We start from the raw sequence: 14,431 nt of genomic DNA, 5'->3' as shown, positions 1-14,431 counted from the left end.
GAACAAAAACACGAACCCTGGTTCTATTCCTGGCTCCGCTTCTGACTGGCTGTTGGATCCCACACTTAACCTCTTTGTGCCTCAGTTTCACCACCTATAGAAAGCTCATTGCCTCCATCAGCTACATAGTGAGGAGACAGAGAGTGGGAGAGAGATGCCAGCTGGGAGGTTAGCTAGACCTAGTTCAGTAATGTTTGTAACACATTCTGAGCCCCTCAGAGGAAAAGAGTCGTATTATATTTTTACAAACCGAAAAAAGCAAATATAGAAGTGCCAAGAATGATAATCAAAGGGATATTTATTTGTAAGTGCGTCCTCTGCTTTGATATATCCTTGTCTTTTAGACCTTGCAAGCAAATACATTGATTAGGCAACACAAGATATTTGACTCACAATAGCCAAACATTCATTTAGGCTGGGATTCAGCACAACTTCAGCGAGGTCTTATTATAGGTAACTGATTTAGGACGATTACAAGTCAATGGCTCTGTTATTGTCTCAATGACTTGACAGCTCACATGGGTAATGACTCGATCTGTGCAGGTAATAAAATATCTGTTGCAGTGAATTCTCCAAGGAGGACAAAAATTACCCTCTTCTTACGGTCATTTGATTCACTGATTATCCACAGGAAAAGTTTGGATTGGGTGTCTGCTACCCAAATTCTTTTACTATCCGCCAAAGAATGTATATGACAGGAAGGGAGGAGGAGAACTGCTCCCTGGGAAAACAGGAGAAACAATCACACAAATAACCCAAGCAGAGAGAGTTTAATCCTGAGCTGAATAACAGACCACGTCTGCTGCTGCGCTGCTCCACAGGGATCACTTCAGGCAGAGGGAGGTGAAGATGCATCAATGAGAGGAAGATACAGAACAGACAGGAACTACGGAGAGAAAGATAATAGCCTGCAGCCATACCATGTCAGCCTGTGATCTCCTCAGGGTTCACCAGGTAAGGAGGCTGAGGCCTGCTCACTACTTGGGTGGGTGACCTTCAAAGGAAACCCAGAGGGAGCAGCAGGTGGTGGTAGTAATTTAGAAGCTGGCACTCTTCCTTCCGTGGTAGCTCTGACTGAATGGCAATGAGCCCATGGCAATTTTCACAGCGAGAGCAGGGTGTTCGCTTTGGAGTGCTGGCCAAAGCCCAGCTGTTGTGCCACCTCCCTTTCCACCGGATCCAGCAGCACCAAACTTGGCAGGGTGGGGACTACGGCCGGACTCTGGGCCAACAAGAAGTTTTTGAAGATAATTTTCTAGACTTTTTACTATGAAACTTCATAAAATAAAGCGTCTCCTTCAGAAGAGACTGACGGATAACGTTTTCCTTCAGAGAAGCTCACACGGAATTGTCTTTTCAAATAGCTGCCATCCCCTAATGTTTCCAATGAGAGTGAGGCCATAGGCTGCCCTCACTTAACGTGACCTTCTAAAAATGTTCGCTAGCTCCCATTGCTCTCAGTGAGATTGAGAGCCACAGACTGCCCCCAGCAAAGATGGCAACTACTTCTACTCACCGGCTCCTTTCGTGGTGGCCTTTTCCTGATCACCTACCCTCAGGGTTGCTTGGTGTTACTCCCCCTGGTCACAGACCTGAGGAGAACAGTGGGAGATGGCAGCCATTTTGAAGGAGGCCCATTTAATGGTGAGTGCCTCTGGAAGGAGGTTTTCATGCACCCGCCTCTGCTAAATAAAAACGTCCAGTGATGAAAAATCACAAAAAGTGACCATTAATCCTAGAAATTTCTGTTCCAGAACTACCCATTGCACCAGATCTACTCACTAGAGAGGGAACAAGGGTGGGGTGTGTGTGCATATGGAGGAGGAGTTCAGGAGGCAGCTGGGGTGCATACAGGTGGGGGAATGTGGAGAGCTGAAAGGAGGGGGGAAACTAAGTAATACACTCCAGCTGCATTGTGTTTCCTTGGCAATGTAAAGCAGCTGTAAATCCAGTTTAAATGACCAGGTTGCTCTGGCTGCTGTGTGCTGCTCCAATGCGGGGTGAAGCAGCCTGCGCATAAGGATGAATCTGGTCCTAAAATTTAAATAATTAAAAATATATATGGTTGTTGATATGACATATCTTAAATCCCTAGACATGCCACATGACAGCATTCTCTTTGCTCTTTCTCTTGTTTACTATTCGTGTATGAAAATTTCAGTACTTTATTTTAAAAAGCCAAGGAAATCCCCAGACAGATAGCTATATTAAGATGGAGTTAAGCTTTAGAGAACATATCAGTGAGTAATGGGGGGTAAAATACATTATAGGGTTGGTGAATTTATCCCCAAACAAGCATTATAAACCTAGGGACTTCTGAGCTAAGGTTAAACTTAAAAGAAATCCAAATACTTTTAAGTATGGAAATGCAAAATTAAGATACCTAAACATTCTGAATATCCCCAATTAATTTTCACTCCCCAGTTAATTTGCAGGCATAAAACCTGCAGTGTAGACATCTAAGTACCTGGTCTATGGGTGTAGTCAGGAACTCAGGTACCTAAATAGGATATTTGTTCCAGAAATTTATTGCAGGTGCAGTTAAAAGCAGGTATAAAATTGCTCCCATCGACAAAGAGGTCAGGCTGATACCTCTTTGAATTTCAGGCTTTGATGCATGGCAGGACCTGAAGTGGGGGTGGGGTGGGGGGAGGAGGAGGACAGGGCAAGTGCGGCTAGATACCTTTTGTGTGTAGAAAGCAATAGAATGAAGAATGGTTGCTTCCACTCCTCCAGGATTTGCGTGTGCTCATGTTTTGGAACCTGTCCCTTAACATGCGAAAATTCTGTAAATAAAGTCATGTTACAATAGAGGACAATATTGTGAAAAGGGCCAGTTTCCCAAATAATCTGCTCATGGGTGAGCTGCTGGTTTAAATTTCTCATTGTCAAAAGCCACATGAACCTGTCCTACTTGCAGCCCTGGAGTGAACTGAAGGGTTTCAATAGATGGACAGGGGATGCTGAACAATCTTCTTTGTCCATGAGTTATTCGGAGATGTTTGTAGTTGATCTTTCCTTCTTATACTTTTAACTGGTGAATCTCCGGTCCGTATTAAAAGTGCAGCTGTCACCGTTGAGTGATTCTGCAAGTCGTTTGGTCGCTTGAAGTTGTGGCAGTGGTGCTGATAGAAGGGCTTGGGCGGTAGAGATGCATTGTGTTTGGCGGCCCCATGGGGTGGCTTTCCCCTTTCTCCAGCCTATGGGCAGAACAGACTCTTGAGTTCAGCAGTCTGGGTGGAATTTGGTCCCTATGTTCTACTTGGAGCCTTTGTCATTGTGACTGCAAGCCTTGTGCCTCTTTACCTCCATTTCTGTTTCTCCTTCCAACACCAGTCTGCATGACAGCTAGTGGCTCTGGCTAAGAAACTGTTTTATGCAGGCTAAGTACTGGGGCTGGATAATCTAGCTCATTTAAAAAAGAACCTGTCTGAACTGTCCCCCAGATTCAGCCTCAGCCTGTGGTTAATGTGTAAAACAGGGATAATAAAACCATCCCTACCTACCTCAAAGGGTACTGAGAGGCCTAATTAGTAAATGGGTGTAAAGTGCTTTGATGGTGTAAAGCATAAATATTATGAGAAAGCTGCTGTTCCCCTACTTCTGGCTTGTCTGAAATGAAGGGATCTCACACAGACAGACACTTGATCTTGTGAGATTTTTAGTTCAAAGAGGGACGGATGAACATCCAAACTCTTGTATGTTGCGCCAAAGTGAGGTTCTGAACTGCCCATTGCTATTGCATGCAAAGCCTGAGTCTCTTCTCACTTCCACCAGTAGAATGTGGAGTCACTCCAGATTTGTACCAATGCAAGTGAGAGATGAGTCCTCCATTACAGTAAGGGAAAGAGGCGTTCTTCTTCAACAGAGCAGTTGTTCTAAGGCTGTAAGTTTATTTTAGTGTTTTTGCCCAACTGAAACAATTTGGAAAAATCCACACAGATCTTCAAAATGTTTTGGAATTGCTGAATCTTCATTTTTTTAGAAAAAAAAAAAAGTTTTTTCCTGTCAGAAATTTTTGCCCAGCTCTATCATCAGACAGGAGCAGAGCTTGAACAATTTATTCCTCACAATCATCAGCAGGGGGCAGTGCAGTAACGGAAGTCAAGGGGTGTAGGAAGATGCAGCACCATACAACAAAGTATTAAAAGTAACTGCAGCCCCTCTGCACAAAAGCTTAGAGGAGAGGGAATAATGTAAATAAGCTGTTAGTGCAAAATGAGCTGCTACTGTACAACAGGTGCTGGTTTCATGCTAACTAGCAGCCACTGCAGTATGGCACTTCAGATGCCATAAACACTTCCCTGTGAAGGCTCGGGGAAGGGTTTGTGCTGTATGTAGCCTGCGTATGAAAACAGTTTGCAAGCTGGTTCTGTCTTCTAACCTGCCCATGCTGTGCTGGGCTGTATGACAGAAGTGCAGGGTGGGGCAGTCGTGCACAGCTGCAAGCAGCTTTCCAATCAGTGACCTTCTGTTTCAAAGGGCTACGAATGCACGCTGTCGAGCTGCGGCCTGGGAACGGCACAGAACCCAGTCATGGGGACCCAGAATTCAGACAGAGCAAAGACCTGTTAGATGACTCAGGGCGTTGCTCCCTTCTGAGCATTCCCAGGGGCTCTGAATAATTCCCACAACTGACCTCAGCTAAGGGGATTCCATCATTTCCCCATGGTGGCTGCTTTGTAGGCTATTTGAGCTCATTACTGCAGGGACACGGTGTAGACCGCTGGGAATTGGAAAGGCGTGACCCCTGGCCCTGCAGGGAATGGATTAGGAACCAGAGAATGGGCAGCGCCTGTGAAGTGTCATTATTTTAATTGTGTCATTTAACTGCCTTCCAGGTTGGTAACAGATTTACCAGGAAAGAAAGTCAGCCAGTTTCTGTCAGATCTGAAGGGAGTGGGGGAGATCTGGGAGAAGAGAGAGGGGGAGAGAAAGGGAAAAGAGAGAGAGAGGACCAGATTCTCCTCTTTTTCCTGCCAGTTCAACATTAGTGTTGCTCCTGGCAGTGTCCAGTCAGAAACACTGACTGGACACCAAAAGTCCAGTTAGGTGACGTGCTGGTCGGGGGGCGGAGGAGGGGACATGCGGGGTCAAGTGACCCCCACCAGCTGGCCTGGGCGAGGAGTGGAAAGGGCAGGACCAGAGCCTTTTCCGGCCATTAGGACGCTGCCTGCTGCAGTGCAGCAGCTGCCTGGGAATGGGGTGGCGGCAACAGGCTGCCCCTCACCCAGGCTTGGCTTCCAGGGACAGCGACTGAGCGAGCTGGAGTCCTCCCTCCCGCCCAGCATGCTCAGCCCTTGCCCCCAGAAGCTGAGCCCGGGCAGGGAGTGGGCTGCCGCTGCCCCTCCCCAGTCAGGCTCTCTCCCAGGCAGCTGGCTACGCTGCACAGAGCAGCGACTGGGAGCAACTTTGTCCCGCTGCCCGCCCAGGCCTGGCTGCCAGTGGGGCAGCTGAACGTGCTGGAGGGGAGCTGGTGCAGTGGGAGGACAGTGACCCTCACCACAGGTATCGTGGGGTGGGGGTCCTGGGTTGGGTGGGGTGGGGAGAGTGCAGGGGCCCTGGACTAGTTTGGTTGCCACCCTCCAGGATTGTCCTGGAGTCTCCAGGAATTAAAGATTAATTTTTAATTAAATATAATAGCATGTTATAAAACCTCCAGGAATTTGTCCAACCAAAGTTGGCAATCCTATGGGCCGTGGGGGTGGAGTGGGGCTGGGGCTGTGCAGGAGAGGTTCCAACACTCCTATTGGCGTGTTTGGTTTTTCAGTATTTCAAACTTGGCAACCCTAATTACTCCTGAGCAGAATCAGGCCCATCACGTGAGCAAGAACTGTTGGGCAGCATACAGAGAGAGCCAAAGCCAAGCCAACTACTTCTGCCTACACTGCAGCAATGACTCCCACGCACTTCCCTCGGGTCCCTCCTGTCCTGTGTGTGGAGAACAAGGCCCCACGGCCGTCCCAGAGAAGTCTGAGATATTCTTTTTCCCACACAACCCAGATCTCTGACGAGAGGCTTTACACACTTGTTGCATTTTTGATTGACAACGGAGGAGCAGCCCTGGGCATGAGCCGATGTAGAGCAGCACTTCGAAATGAAATTGATTTGCTGAAAAATGCCATTTCTCTTGCTGCTAAACAGAGGTTTAGATTTTTATTTTCTGCATTAAAATTCTGGGCAGCTGGGAAAAGTGGTGCAGCATCAAACTGTTAACATTGCGTGGCCCAACTCAACTGATGGGAATCTGGTGCTAATTACACAGTAGTAATCACCATAAATGACTTTCATGCCTGAAACTCATCCTTGTTCTTTCCTCTCTCTGGCATCCATATACACTCACACTCATGCACACACCCAGGGTTGGATTGGTAGCTTTTATACAAATTAAGCCCTTTTTTATTTACAGTATCTTGCCTGCATAAAGGCACCATCTTTCCAAGCCAGCTGCCCGTGCCCAGCTTTCCTGCGTGGGCATCGCTGGGAACTGCTTGGCTACAATGCCCAGACAGAACGTGAAACTGCAGGTGGCTTTAAGAGAGCCCTCGCCACTGGGCTTTTGTCTATAAAGGGTTGGGGTGTCTCTATCACTGGCTTCTGAGAATCCTATTTGTAGGCACCTCACTCTTCCCATGCGTTCGATGGGGAGCCTGGGCACCGAATTTGGTGCTGTGAATTCCAGTGGGGGGCAAGGCACCTAAGAGGTAGGCATTGCAATGCTGACGGTTACAGTGCATGAGTCCCTTTGGATTAGCCTTGTATCAGACATGGGGCTTTTTTAGGCTAGATCCACTAAGAGACTTGGAGGATTGCTGATTTTATCCTGGGTTACTGCGGCACTGGTTGGGGGTACTGGATGAAGGAAAATGGAGGTGGATGACTTGGGGTTGAATTGGGATTAGCCAGTGACAGCCATGGCACTCGGAGTTGAATTTAAGCTGCATGGGGCTCCTGCCCACCAGGGTATAGTGAGTCCCCAGCAGAGAGCTAAAAGTGTCTGCCACGGTTGAATGCAGTGGGGGACTGGAGAGGGGACTGCAGTGTCTGCCCAGGAGAGGGAGCTATGTAAGAACTACACTAATGCTAACTGGGTGGTTGTTTTCAAAAGGGCCAGACCCTGAATGGTGCTGAGCACCTGAAACTCCTGTTGGAATGGAGATCCCGGGTCTGGGATGCAGCCCCACTCAGGATCTGTCTCCAAATTTTCCCATTCCTCCCCACTGTGCCAATGCTCTCTCCATACAAGGAAAGCAGGGCACATTAGCATTCTGAAGGCAGGGCGGAGAGAAGAGAAACATTAGCATTGCTCTTTAAAGCCCAGTGGACCAGGGAAGAACATTCTGTTTGGCTTTGTGAGACTGTGAGCATCCTAATTGGGTTTGTGCACCTGTATTGTCACCAGAGACAATAGCATCATCCTAGCAGGCAGTGATAAATGTGAGTTATTCGCTCTGCAAGCCAACGCTTTCCTTTGCCATAGCAGCTTCCAGGAAAGGAAGAAGGCAATCCCATTAATGCTAGCAAGACGTGGGATGCAGAAGCCAATAACCAGGCATACTGTTTGTGAGTGCAACAGGAGGCGATACGCTTTCCACCTTGATTGCTTGTATATTAAGTAAAAGCTTCACCTCAAATCTGAATTGCATTGAGTTCAGAGCTATTTAAAGGGACAGTCTGTATGCTTGGATCAGGGTTTCTCTGTCTGTGTCCTAATCAAACACATTTTTCTCTCTGTCATAAGCTCAGTAAGGGGACAAATGGTTGTTTCAAGGAGCAAAGCTTGATCGAGTTACACCAAATAAACATATATGTAGAGGAGCAGCTAGAAAGCAAACCTAAGGCCCGTAAATTTTGATAGGGAACAGAGAAGTATTTATTTGAGCAAAACAAAAACCCAACAACCCCACTTTCTGGTTAAAACTCACTGGCCTGCACATAATTATAGAGTGAAAACAGGGAAAATTTAAGACTGGAAATAGTTTTAAAAAAATATTATGAGCCAAAAATCTGCTCTAATTCATACTGGTGCCATGTAATTGATTCTGGGAATGTTTCCTGGTGTAAATGAGAATCCTCTTTCTTCACTCCCATTGGGCCTGTCTTACGAGAGAGTAAACAGCGAATCACACAGCAGTTCAAGTCAAATCGCACTGTCACATGTTAGTGTCCAGACTGCTACAGAGCACTCCTGTTCCTGTTGTACCTTTCCCCCTGCTCACCTCTGATGTAACAGTAATGTGTAACAACATCTTCATTTTAGACAGTTTTCAGAGTAGCAGCCGTGTTAGTCTGTATCCGCAAAAAGAAAAGGAGGACTTGTGGCACCTTAGAGACTAACAAATTTATTTGAGCATAAGCTTTCGTGAGCTACAGCTCACTTCATCGAAAGCTTATGCTCAAATAAATTTGTTAGTCTCTAAGGTGCCACAAGTCCTCCTTTTATTTTAGACAGTGTGATCAATTTGCCCAACAGAGTCAAATTCAGAGGGGTGGTCCACAGGCTCGTCTGGCATTTGTCTTAGTTTTGGATTCAGTTGTGTTCAGTCAAGGTGGATAATGCAATGCTGACATGGGGTTTAGCACAGAAAAGGGCAAGTTGTGTTCAGTATCATGCTTGCGAACCGTGATTGCAGTCATGGTAGTGTAACACTGACAGACCCCGGTTGTCGGTGGGTGGGATCAAACCTGGGGCCTTGGGAGCTTAGTGCATAAGCCTCTACCACATGAGCTAAAAGCCAATTGGCTGTTAGCTAACACTGTAGAGCAGACTCATTTAACTCTCTCTAACTGGTCTCGGTGCCACTAGATGGGACAGAACACCATACCCAGAAGGTAGCATCGTACTACCTAACTCAAAGGCTCAAAGTTATGGGCAAACGTAACACAAGTTTGTCATGTGGAACAGCCCATAGGTAGTAAGAGAGTGAGAGTCTAAGGATATGTCTATACTACCCCCCGGATCGGCGGGCAGCGATCAATCCAGTGGGGGTCGATTTATCGTGTCTAGTCTAGACGCGATAAATCAGCTCCCGAGGGCGCTCCCATCGACTCTTGTACTCCACCGCCACGAGAGGCGCAGGCGGAGTCGACGGGAGGCAGTAAAGACACTGCGGTGAGTAGGTCTAAGTACGTCAACTTCAGCTACGTTATTCACATAGCAGAATTTGCGTAATTTCGATCAGTCCCCCCCCCACCCCACCCGCAGTGTAGACCAGGCCTAAGTTTGTGTAGCTTAGGGCTCAAGAAGAGGCGTAAGAATGTGTAACCTAAAATGTGTGCATTTTGCTATTTCAATTTACATGTACACCTTCTTGTACCCATCTGCAAGTTGTCTTCCCTGCTACATCTCCCTCCTCTGACCCCTTAGCATGTAAGCTACATCACTCAGACTTCTAAGCCCCAATTCATCCCCAGAGCCTAGCTCAGGGAATGAGCGAAAGCAGTTTGTCTCTCCTCTATTCCTCGGACTGTGGTTTGGCCCCTGGTCCTGAGAATCTGGCACCTAATTTATAAACCACTGAATGTTAACGCCTCTGTTTAAAACGCCCATGCAGCACAATGGTCACAGGTTTTGCCTAATTGCTTCGAAGTTTCTTCTGATTTTTAGGAATGGCCACCATTTACGAGGGATGATAGTGGACAAGTTATGCACCTGTTTGATCATCTGTGCTTGTAGGTTGCGCTTCATCCCAAGCACATGTGGGACCTGCTGCTCCAGTATTTCAAACTCTTCTGAGTGGTATCTGTCCTTATACAAACATGCCAGCTTTAGCTTTATTATTTTATATAGGCCCAGACTGTGCTTGCTATAAGAAAAAAAAATAGTTTATTGGGTGGCCAGTAGCCACAGTACACTTTTGCTGTGAGTCCAGTGCATTCAGCTCCAGTGTCTATTTTGAAATTAACTTTTTGTTTATTTCAAATGTCACAAATAAATTTGTCAAACTTTGCTTTGTAAATGTATTCATTAAGAGAGCCATCGAAGGACTCTTTTTCAGAGCTTTGTCCTCCAACTGTATGTTCATGAACGTACGTTGCTTTTGCATTTTGTTCCTTATGATACTTCATTCCTTATGCAGGAGACCCTGGCACTGTGCTTTGATTACCTCCATATTTATTGCAACAGCAGTTTGTTTACCCTTCCATTCTGTCTTTGTGCATTTTCAGTTAGATGCGATTTGGTTCTTTTGGAAGCTCAGTTTTCATTAGCCTTGCAAATAGCCACACCACCTGTTTTTGAAAATCAGATCCATTTTGCACAATAATATTTCTATGCCCTGGTTATCAGCTAAACCACAGAATGTGGTCTGTAATTAATCCATCTGTTAATGCTTCAAATTCATATGATTTTACCTTATTAGATAGGTCTGTTAACACAATTATCAATAGTCTCATCTGACAGGTGGTTTCCTGCACAAAACCAAAAAAAAATCTCTCTCAAGAGATGTTCCTGCCTGGATCAGACAGTTCCAGAAATTTGTGAATGATTTTGCCTAGCTGTTAGCTGTTCCCTTCATGATCCCTCTGGAATGTGGTGTAGATAGCCAATGCCACATGTTGCACTGTGGAGGATTTCACTCTCTTAACATTTTTATCCAATACCATATGCTTTTGGGTCATTTTGGAAACACCGCCTCCTGTTCCCTCCAGTTCTCTGCCACGTTCTCTTCTAGCCAGAGATGCAGGTGGTTTCACTGGCTCCACTTTTGCCAAAAGTTAATGCACTCCTGTCATCAGGGTGATGCACAGGAGTGCATTAAGGGAGAGAATTAAGTTTATTTCCTGCTCTCAGTCAGCTGACTTGGATCGAGGTCACCAAGGTGACTGGTCAGTATCCAGTTATTCCATTGGCCATTGTTACACCCAGAAAAGCAGAGTGCAGGATCACCAGGGATCCTAGTTTTCCATGATAAAGAAAACAAAATTCTCCAATAAAAAAAACATAAAAATCCATGTTTTTCTGTGATTAAAATGAAATCTGACAGCAGGAGCCCTGCCACCCAGAGCTGACAGCCAAGCCCCACCATCTGGGGCTGAGGTATCATTTCCCATATTCCTGTTTGTGCGCTGGTGGCACGGGGTTCTACTGTATATGTTTTAATTTTGTGTCAACCTGTAAAAACTAAAGATTCTCCGTAAAAATGCAAATTTGGTGTTTTTTCCGTGTTTTCCCATGACAAACAGATTTCTAGGATCCCTGATGATCACCCCAACAGTTATGTTTTCCTGGGGAGAAGCTGCAATGGGAGGCCATCACCTGGAGCTAGTTTTGAACTAATTTCATGAATAACAAACAGGAAACACAGTACAGAAGAAAATCCTGGGGGAGGAGCTCTGTAAGTTACAGATATCGAGGGTAGAGACAGCAAGAATTGTCATCTCACCATTCCAAAAACAAAGGGCTTGTGGTTCCTGGTCCTATGTACTTCTGTAACAGCTGTTTAGTTACAATTTCGGACAGGAGGCCAGGAATACAGCTGTATTCCACTGAACGGAAGGGTGTGTGTATGTGTATGTGGTGAGAGATTTCACATCTGACATGCTGCTGTTTAAAGTAGGTTTATACAACCGAGGAGGCAACAGAAAGCTCCAATTCCCCCGGGCGAGGCTGTCAGGAATCAGCAAGGGGAGCCGGTGGGGGTTAAAATTCAACAGGGAGAAAATATTTTGCAGAGTAGATCCCTGCACCCCTTTTGATGCTAGGAAGCTATGTCTGGCTACTGTCTCTGTCTCTCCATCATCACACAGATGCACACAGGCAGACCTCCTCCTCCTCTTCTCTCTCCATATAATCTACTGTCTACTCTCCATATAATCAGTTAAAAAAGAAGGGCCTGCAGCTGTCTTTGTGTACAACAGACAAGGGTGTGCTGCCTTGGGGCTGGGCTGAGGTCATGGCATCCAGCCAGTCGAGCACTTTTCAAGGAGCTCTCTGAGGAAGTGACTGCAGGGGTAACTTTGCTTTCCCTTCCTCTGTTGTTTCGGTAATGAGCAGCACAAGACACCTCTTTAGTCTTTATTAACAAAAGAAGAACACAGTGAAATTTGCAGCCTGCTGCAGTGCTAAGCTTGGGAGGAGGTGATAGACATTTGCAATTAGATACTGGCACTGGATTACTCCCTTGAAATAGAAGGTAAGGCACTGTTCTATCCCTTAGGATTTCTCTACGGAAAAAAAATTCAGATGAACTAATCCAGCCCCTCAGCATAGGGAAAAGGCATTTACTTTGCAACGAGAGGAAAAGCAAACAAAACTTTCTAAGATGCGGAGAGGGCTGGAGAATTTGGGGGCCACTCAGCACATTTCCGGAGCCTAGTAGGTGCTTCCATGTATGCCCTAAAAATAGTGTTGGGAGATTTTAAAATGGGCACTGATTTATTAGAACTAGGCAGATGGGTTATTAAAAAACAACTGATGTGCCTGTTGCAGCTGCTGCCCCCCACCCCCACCTTCTCTGTTACTCACAAGTCTCCGGGGCTGCTGCACGGACCGGACCACGAACGGCATCCTCTGATATCTGAAACTCCTGTGGCTGCTCCAGGCCTGGGATTGCCTGCTTTGTTGTGTGCAGAGACTTTAAAATAGACACCTAGGCCCTGCTTTGTTTGCACACTGCCTTCGCTCTGCTGCATTTCTTACCTTGGTTTTTTCCATTAGAATTCTTCTCTCTCACCCCCTCTTTGATCCTTTGATCAAGTTTCCTCTCAACCAGAATCCAGACCCAGTAAAGGCAGTGCTTAATTTGTGCCAAGGCTTGCCAGGGCCGAACCCTGGCACCTCTGGGCTTGGCAGTTCATAGCCCTGGCACCTCTGGGCTTGCTGCATCAGTTATTAAAGTAAAAAAATTGCTTGAGCCCTGGCACCTAATTGCTTGAGTCCCCCTGGGACTTCTTTCATTACAAATTAAGACTGAGTAAAGCAGAGGTCTCAAAGTCCCGGCCCGCAGGCCATCTGCGGCCCAAGAACCTCCCCACTGTGGCCCGCAGAGGAGAGACGTATACAGACACGCTGCCCCCTCTCCCCCCCCGAGCTCCCATTGGCTGGGGGAGAGGGACAGAGATACCGTCACTAGCTGCCGGGCAGAGTCAGCCATGGAGGCCGTGTCACTTTTTTTCACAATGAATATAAACAAGTCAAAATACCGAATACAACTATCTGATGCACACCTCACTGCAATCCTGAAGATTTCAACCGCTCAGTCACTGAGGCCAAACATCAACAAACTGACAGAACTGAAGCGTTCCCAGATGTCTGGCAAACACTAAAAACTCTCTGGCAGGCGAAGAATTGTACAATGTTGTATGACAGTTTTATTATTTCTAAGAAATTCGAAATAAAAAATACAATATAATTGTTTTCTTTTCTGAACACCATCTTCAGTGACATTACTGGCCCGCTGGGAGGATTTGAGGACTGGCACTGGCCCTGAGGTAAATTGAGTTTGAGACCCCTGGAGTAAAGGGACATCTGTGTGGGTTTGACAGAGACCCTCCATTCCTGAGATTTCCAGGCTGATTTTGCAGACCTGTGAGGTTTAGCTATTACGGATTAGCATCCTAATTGTTGAATGTGCTCCCAAACCTTGAGCCTACTGCCGTCACCTGCACCCTTATATAAGTTCGTACCAGATACTCGTGTCTTTTGGGGTTTTGATCTTGATGGGTACTGGTTTACAACATAAATCTGCCCTGAGTTGCAGTGAGTTCAGGCCAGATTTTGATCTGAGTTCTGCTGGGGTTGGGATATATTCGCTAGGAAACAGTGATGCCTTTGTTTTCTGGTGATACCTTTGTTTTCAGTGATACTTTTGAATTTCTAAGCACTCTTCCTGCTTGCAGCATTCAGCTGCCAGCTATTCTGTTTCTCAGCCTGGCCAAGTTCTGCTACAGCCGAGATACTCACACTGAGATGCTGCTTTGGGTCTTATTGCTGTTTTGGTTTAATAGAAAAAATTTCAAAAACAGCATTTATATTGAAAGTGCTGCACATGGTAGTTTTCTGTGTATAGAAAACCAGACCAGAATTCAATGTACTTACTCCAGATTTACACTGGCTGTAAATGAGATCAGAACAAGGGATAGCTCAGTGGTTTGAGCATTGGCCTGCTAAACCCAGGGTTGTGAGTTCAATCCTTGAGGGGACCATTTAGGGGTCTGGGGCAAAAACTGGGGATTGGTCCTGCTTTGAGCAGGGGGTTGGACTAGATGACCTCCTGAGGTCCCTTCCAACCCTAACCTTCTATGATTCTATGATTCTATGTCTCTATATGTCATCTCCTCTTCTTCTAGACAAGGCCCATAAATCCACTAGGAACATGTCATTAATCCCCAAAGGAAAGTAAAACTGCTGTAATAAAAAGAAAAGGAGTACTTGTGGCACCTTAGAGACTAACCAATTTATTTGAGCATAAGCTTTCGTGAGCTACAGCTC

At 46.1% G+C, this 14,431-nt stretch overlaps 1 long non-coding RNA gene across 1 annotated transcript; it reads right to left on the bottom strand.

Annotated features, from left to right (window-relative positions):
* Positions 1 to 280: 280 nt before the first annotated feature.
* LOC125622291 (uncharacterized) lies at positions 281 to 12,962 on the bottom strand. Its single transcript, XR_007352697.2, has 2 exons — positions 12,467 to 12,962; positions 281 to 3,200 (listed from the first exon to the last, which is right to left on the bottom strand). It is a non-coding gene; the product is annotated as an uncharacterized LOC125622291 (long non-coding RNA).
* Between the last annotated feature and the right edge of the window lie 1,469 nt (positions 12,963 to 14,431).

The sequence above is a fragment of the Caretta caretta genome, chromosome 13 (assembly GCF_965140235.1).
Source record: "Caretta caretta isolate rCarCar2 chromosome 13, rCarCar1.hap1, whole genome shotgun sequence".
Taxonomy (NCBI): Eukaryota; Metazoa; Chordata; order Testudines; family Cheloniidae; genus Caretta; species Caretta caretta.
Note: the sequence above shows the minus strand (reverse complement) of the source record. Positions and strands in the feature narration are given on the sequence as shown.